This window comes from Paracoccidioides brasiliensis, assembly GCF_000150735.1.
Source record: "Paracoccidioides brasiliensis Pb18 unplaced genomic scaffold supercont2.27, whole genome shotgun sequence".
NCBI lineage: Eukaryota > Fungi > Ascomycota > Eurotiomycetes > Onygenales > Ajellomycetaceae > Paracoccidioides > Paracoccidioides brasiliensis.
The window spans coordinates 52840-61349 of NW_011371384.1; positions in this window are offsets into that span (position 1 = coordinate 52840).

An 8510-nucleotide genomic window follows, 5' to 3' on the forward strand; every position below is an offset into this window, starting at 1 on the left:
TACTTTAAATTATATATAAAAATATTTATAGATTTTTTGAACTTTAATAGATATAATTTCTATAATATAGTTAAAAATTCAGATCATATATTGATAAATTCTAATTAAACAATAAAATATAAAAAAAGTTTAAAAAATACTCAATTAATTAATTAAATATAATTTTTTTATTTAATACTAAATTAAAAAGAAAGATATTAATTAAATTTATAAAAAATATAAAAATTGTTTCTAGAGAATAAACTTTAATATCAAATGAATTTGATATTTAATTTATAAAAAACTAAAAATATTTTTAATAATACTTTTATTAAAATTTTTTTATACTAGTTTATTATTTTACTTTATTTTATTTTATTTTATTATTTATTTTATTTAAATTTAAGAAAAGACTGAATTAAAATTGAAACTATAAATATATCTTTTATTATAAGATTATTAAATACTATATTATTCTAAAATAAAACTCTATAAGTATATAAGTTAATTATTATTTATTGATTAGATTAGTAAAATAGTTAAATTTTAATTTAACTACATAGATATTATAGTTACTGACTCAATATGTTTTAAATGAATAATAATAATAATAATAATTTTATTAAATCAGATAATTTATCAGATTTTAACTTAATTATTTGATTTTATCAATTTCTTATAAGAAAATATTTATATATGTGTTTAATGATGCATGGAGACATTTTTAGCATGTTATTACAGCAGTTTTTCATAGCTTTCTAAGAGTTATAATCTGTAGGAGAATAATGTTGTTGTGTGTTTATTGCTAGCTAAGCAAGAACAATATATTGTGTGGGATGATTGCATCTCTCATATTAAGAGGCCTAGCTAGCTATCTAATATACGCTATATCACGTGCGGTGGGGCGGCAGCCCGGGCCATATACGCTTAACCCTCACGCACTAATGTGCGAGATATTATATCCTCTATGTATTCAAAATCTAGCTAGCTATTCTATTCTAGATGTCAACTGAAACACACTACATACAAGTTTTTGCTAGAATGAACTAATTTCCTTGTGAAAGATCTAGGAAGCTGATAAAATGTTTAAATGCTACTATGCTCAGAGGTTTTGTAAGTCTATCAGCTGTCATATCTTTTGTAGAAATATGGTCAATTGAAATCACTCCCTCATTTAATTGTGTATAGAAATAGTGGAATCTAGTGTCAATATGCTTGCTACACACAGTAATTGCTGTCACAGTGACAAGATCAATTGAGCTCTTATTATCTGCTTTAATCTGCAGTGAGTTCTTTGTAATAAATTTCATATTCAACATCATATTGTGAATTCACATAACCTCACATACAGCTTTGCTAAGTGCCACATATTCAGCTTCATTAAAGTTCAAAGAGATGCAAGATTGCTTAGAGAATAATCATGAAATTGAGGCTTCCATCAGCAAGAAAACAAAATTTGATATAAATTTTTAATTATTATTCAGAGGTTCTACTTAATCATAATCTATATATTCAATGAGCATAAATGTAGTATTTAAGAACTAAAAGTGTTCATCATCAGACCCTTCATATAAGATACTTAGATTACTTGTTTCTTTCAAATATGATATGATATGAAGTAAAGCTTTTCATGCTTTGAGAGTGAGAGCAGCATTCTTCTATATCAGAAGAGATGCTATGTGAATGATATCAAAATATAATTTAACTGCAAGATATTGCAGACAGTTAACATTATGTTGATAATATTACTTTATAAAGTTAGCTTTTTCTTCAAAAACAGAAAAGTCATTAATTCAAAATTCTTTTTTCATTGACATATAGACAATGACAGTATCATCCAGGTGAAAATCTTGCATCAAATGATTGATATACTGTCTTAGTGTCAAGTTGATTTCATTATTCTATTAACATTTAATCTTTATACCTAAATACTTTGATAACTCTTTGAGATATTTAATCTCTAGCTTGTTTGCTAATATATCTATCAATCAATTAATGTCTGTAGACTTTTTCATTATTATATGAAGATTATCAATGTAGATTATCCTATAGAGATATGTTACAAACTTAAGGGAATATCCCGTATGAACAATTAAGAAATCATTAGGTAGGAATAAACCTAACAAAAGTGCTGATAGAGACTAAGTGACAGAACAGCAGAATGTTTTCCAGAGAGGATATAGATCATGTGACTGATAGATTGATATGACTGATAGATTCATCTATCAGATCTATCAGTAGATTAGTATGATCAGTATACTAGATCTACCAGATCTACCAGAGGATTTTACCATGTATATAAAGATGCTCATTACTCTTAAGATCAAGAAAGCTTATCTTCTTGATCATGATCAATTTCATTACACTTTGAGAACACTCTACCTTTCAACTATTCTATTTAGTTATAATCATAGTTTTGATTCTCTTGAGATATCCTTCTACCACATCTACATCTCTTACAGATCATTAGAGTTTTAGACAGCTGCCTTAGCTATTATCAGTAATAGAGATTAATATTTTTATTATTCAATTCTAGTGGCAGCTGATTTTTCTACAGTTATCAAGTGCAATAAGACACTTAGTCAATCTGATCTTAATCAACTCAGATGAATGCTTGCTATAACAGAGTCAAGTCCAGTTAATATTTATTGTCTCTACATTCAAGATCACAGAGAACCTTCTACTTGAAGAAAATATTTATTGAGAAGTCTGTATATGAATATATCTTTATCACAACAAATGAATCAAGATAAGATACTCTCAAATCTTTAACAGAAATCTAATAATGGCATTGCGAGCTGGATTAGTAATGAACAGATCAAAGAGAGACATGCAAGAACTAGTAAAGGTGAATGAAACCTTGATTGAGAAAATCAAGATGTTGGAATTTGCTATAGCCACCAGAGAAATGAAGTTGAATCCACCCGTACCATTCTCAGAAGAATGAGGAAAACTATGAGTCTTTTTGGCACAGATGGATGTCTATCTCACTGCTAATATATCTAAAGTCATGAGTGAAGTGGACAAAGTCTTGACAGCTTCAACCTACCTATCTAGAGCAGTCTTTGACTGGTTTGAACCAAGAGTCAGAGAATGATTCTATGAAAAGAAAGAAGATCAAGATAAAAACACTAAATGAGTCTTCAAGAGATATGACAACTTTGTTGAGCTACTCAAAATGACATTTGAAGCAATAGATGAGAAAGACACAGCAACTCAAAGAATTTATCAGACAAGATAAACAGAATCAGCAGCACATTATATATCAGAATTTCAATAAATAAGCTCTTATTTGAACTAGAATACTGAAGCATTAGCTTCCCAATTCTATCAAGAACTGAAGGAGAAAGTAAAAGATGAAATTACAAGAGAAAAGAACAGATCATACACTCTACAAGATGTGATAGAACTCACAGTACAGATTGACAACTGCATGTATGAGTGATGCTGAGAAAAGAAAGAGTAATACTTCTACAATATCAGAACTCAGAAGAAATGAAGTGACTCTTATGAATTACAATCTATGAAGCTCAATACAACTGTGAAGACAGAATGCTTCAAAGAAGAAAAAGAACAACAATGTCAGAGAGAAAGATTACTCTTTTTATGTGAAAAATCAGAGTATATAACAAGGCAATGCCCTCAACACAATAACAACAGAAAGCTAAAGGCCACATGAGAAGGACATCAAGCAACAGGATATCTGCAGGCCACTGAACAGCAGCTGAAGACATCTGAACAGACAGAAAATTCAACAGAGAATAATGAAGAAACCTGGATGACAAGAATTGCCAGAGCTGGATTTCAATATTATCAACTCAGTTCTGAAGTGAGACAGTATTGTTGAAGAGAGGTAGAAAGAAGAACACTTAAGTTCTGAGAAAATTATGAATAATTCACATGAGAATTTTGTGAAAAATGAGTCTAAGAGTTACAAGAAGAAAACAAATCACTTACATTCAGATTAAAACATTCAAAGTATGAATATCATACTGAGCAAATAGATAAATCTATTTCAGAATCAACTTATCCACAACATATGAAATTTGAAATGTATGAGTGTGAGTGTAAATATCATCAACAAGTATAAATAGATGATATTGAATAGTAGCAGACTGATTCAAACTACTTTTATCATGAAACATTCTACTCTTGCAAAGCAGAAGATTGCACAACATACAGAGAAGAAGAGAATGATGAGAAAATATCTGATTCATGGAATATGACAGATTTACAACACCTAGAACACAGAAGACTACATTGGTCATTTTGTCTTAAAGACAACTGTATTATACATATGAAGGACAAGAAGAGCTCAAAATATTTTCCAAGAAGAAAACAAGAGAAGAGATATCTTCACACTATCATATCAGTATATAATAGTGATGACAACAAACCACTCATCAACAGTGACAACAATAATAAAGATCTCATCTCAGAATATGTTGAAAGTATCAGTGACACTGATTGACAAGAAATCATCATGATACTCTCACAACAACTTGAACTTCTTCAATTCAGAATACAGCAGTTTGAAAATATCAACTATGAAAAGCTACAGAAAGCTAAATCAAAGATTGATAATCAAAAATACTCAGAAGTATCATAAATACTATGCTGAAGTGACAAATAAAGAATTCACAAAGAGAAGAAAATGAAAGAAGAATATTATCTGCAAACATCATGACAGAGAGAAGATCATCTCAGGAGAATCTTCTACAAATCAATTTTCATGTCAGAATAGCTAAAAGAAGACCTTAGACTGAATTTAAATCATAAAAAATATAGAGAAATAGCCTGGACATACTGCACTAACCACAGTTGCACAGAAGCATATCATGTGTATCATAAGCATAGAGCACAGTGGAGATCAACAGAACTCACAGATATATTCAAAGAGAAAAGAGTCCATTGATATAAGATTGGAGAATAGATACTGAAGATATGCTACAATATAAAGTGCAGTAAAGTGAACTCAAATTCATAATATGAAGTGACCAGACTGATACAGAAAGAGAATGACAATCTCAATTGATGAGAAGATATAAAAAACATCAAGACACTGTATGAGATATTGAAAGACAAAGTATCAGTTGATCTTAGAGCAATACTAAGATCATTAAAAAATGACTATACTATTCAGAATTAGTACCTTGAGATAGTGAAATAGAACAGTAGTTAATTGTCATAGATAGATCACCACACTTGAAGTTCTTAGTGAAACTAGAAGGATGAAGTGCACATGTACTATTAGACTCAGAAGCAACAGGTATATTCATGAATAAAAGATATATAGAGAAGGAAGCAATTCTGATAAAATAGAAAAAAAATGATTATCTTCTACAGAGACTAGATGAGACAGACCTAAGATGAGTTAACAAAGAAATATACCCCATGACAATGAAAACAGAAGATCATGAAGAAAGAATTGTGTTCAATATAATATAAACTAAGAGCTATGATGTGGTACTAGAATACTCATGGCTAAAGAAATATAATCTGGAGATTAACTGACATGAGGAAAAGATAAGACTAATAGAATGTGAATGTTTCTCAAGATCAGACACTTAGTGACCCAGCAATTACAGCACTGAATGGGCTAGAGACATAGCTACAAATAAAGAGATTCAAGCAACAAAGAATGTTAAAATGTTCAGAGAGATGAAAGAATCAATAAGTCTGTAAGCTATAATAGAAACAGTAATATCAGAGAAGTATTCAGAATTTCAAGAGTTATTCTGAGAGAAGAAATTGTTGCAGAGTCTGCTGAGACACTAAGATTGAGACCACAAAATACTGATACAAGAAGGCAAGAAATCAGTCTACTTGATGATCTATCAAATGGCAGAGAAAAAACTGTCTGAACTTTAGAGATATTTAGGTAAAAATAAAGCAAAAGAGTTAATATAATCATCAACATTACTAGCAGAATATCCAGTGATCTTTATTTCAAAGAATGATAGAAGTTTACAGTTATGTGTAAATTACAGACAGCTGAACAGCATAATAACAAAAATCAGTACTTTTTACCCATTATCAAAGAGATACAGAACAGATTTCAAGGAGTAACATGATTTATCATACTAGACTTGAGAAAAGCCTACAATCTGGTAAGAATGAAGGAGGGTAAAGAATGAAAAATGACATTTAGAACACAGTTTAAACTTTATGAATATTTGATTATGCCTTTTGAACTCATCAACACACTGATAATGTTTCAAGCAATGATAAATCAAGTATTGTATGAATACTTAGACAAGTTTGTGATGACATATCTAGATAATATATTGATATACACTCATAGAGACAGACTAGACCACATAGAAAAAGTCAAAATAGTTTTGAAGAAATTACAGAACAATCATCTACTGTTGAAACTGGAGAAATATGAATTCTTCAGAAAAGAAGTGAGATTTTTAGAACACATCATCTTGATAGAAGAAATATAAATGAATTCAGACAAAATACAAGCAATAATGAACTGACTCATATCTAAGAATGTTACAGAAGTACAATCATTTCACAGACTAGCAAACTGCTATCAAATCTACATTGAATGATTTTCAGAAATAGCAAGAGCACTGATGATACTCTTCAAGAAGAACACATTCTTTGTGTGAGGAGATAAACAGCAACAAGTGTTCAAAAAGATAAAAGATGTATTTCAGCACAGAGATATGCAAAGATACTTTAATTTCAGAAAGTCATATATTGTAGACACAAATGCATCAGACTGTACTATCAGAGCAAAATTACAGCAGTCTGATGAGCAAGAAAAGCTATGATTCATTGCTTGTTTCACAAGAACAATGACACTAGTGAAGCAAAATTATGATGTACATGACAAAGAACTGTTAGTAATAGTGAATGCATTGAAGAAATGACAAGTATATCTAGAAGAAGTCAATCATCAAGTAGCAATACTTTCAGATCATCACAATCTACAATACTTTACTATCATGAAGGAGCTAACATGATGGCAAGTGAGATGATCAGAAACACTGATAGTATACAATTTCAAAATCAAACACTGCAAAGAAAAAGAGAATATTTGAGCTGATGTTTTGAACTGAAGATCAGATCTGATGATCAAGCAGAAACAGAGATAGACACTTTTCAGTGTAAATGAAGACAAGAAAATAACTTTCAATCTACAAATAATAAGAGCAACTAATGCTATCATGAATGAAACACTCATACTCAATAAAATAATAGCTTTAGATGAAGACTTGTGGAAGAAGATCAACAGAATGACAGTAATAAAGAAGGGACTCACACTGTACAAGAAATTGATATATGTATCAAAGTAGATACAAATGAAAGTGATGAGGAAAGAACATGATGCTATTACCTCAGAACACTTCAGCATCAACAAAATCATGAAGAAAATTACAAGAACATATTACTGGCCAGAAATGTGAGCAGATATATAAAAATATATTAGAAACTGCAAAACTTGTAAAAGAAGCAAGTCAGACTGACATGCATCATATAAGTTACTGCAACTAATACCACAGCTAAAGCAACTATGAAAATCAATTGTGATGAATTTTATAGTAAAACTGTCAAAATTTAAAGAATCATAGACAAGAGAAGTGTACAATTCAATACTTACAATCACAAATAGACTGACAAAATACATCTGCTTCATATTGTATTGAGAAGTGACATCAGCACCAGAGACTGCACATAGAGTACTCAGAAATATATTTGCAAATTACAGAATGTCAAAAGAGATCATAACAGACAGAGATATCAGATTTGCTTCAAAATTCTGACAAATTCTAACAGTATGATTAGAAATATAAAGCAAGCTTTCAATGATTTATCACTCACAGATGAATGGATAGATCAAACAATTGAACCAGACAGTGGAACAATACTTGTGTTGTTATATCAACTATCAACAAAACAACTAAGCAGAATTACTACCCCTAGCACAATTGACATATAACAGTTCAAAAAAAATACAATCACAGAGTTCACATCTTTCTTTGTGAACTATAGAAGAGAATCAGACATTTTATAGAAAAGTCTACTAGTCAAGACAAGAGCATAGAAAGCTGAGTTAAGAGCAGAACAGTTACAAGAATTGCATCAACATCTGTAAAAGAAAATCAAATTCATCAGCAAATAAATGAAGCACTACTATGACAAAAAATGCCAGGAGGCACCTTATTTTATAGAGAGAGAGAAAGTGTTTCTATTACAAAGAAACATCAAAATCAGAAGATCAAATGAAAAATTGGACCACAAAAAGCTAGGATTATTTGAAATTACAAGAAAAATAGAACTGATTAATTACAAACTTCAATTACTGAAAATCATACAAATACATCTCATTTTTCATGTCTCACTACTGGAAAAAGTATCACAAAACACTAAACAATACAGAACAGAAGTTAATCTGAAAGAAGAAGAATACAAAATTGAATGAATTCTGAACAAATAAAGAATTAGCAGAAAAAATCACTATCTAATCAAGTGAAAAGAATGTGATATCTCAGAATACATCTGGAAATCTATTGAAT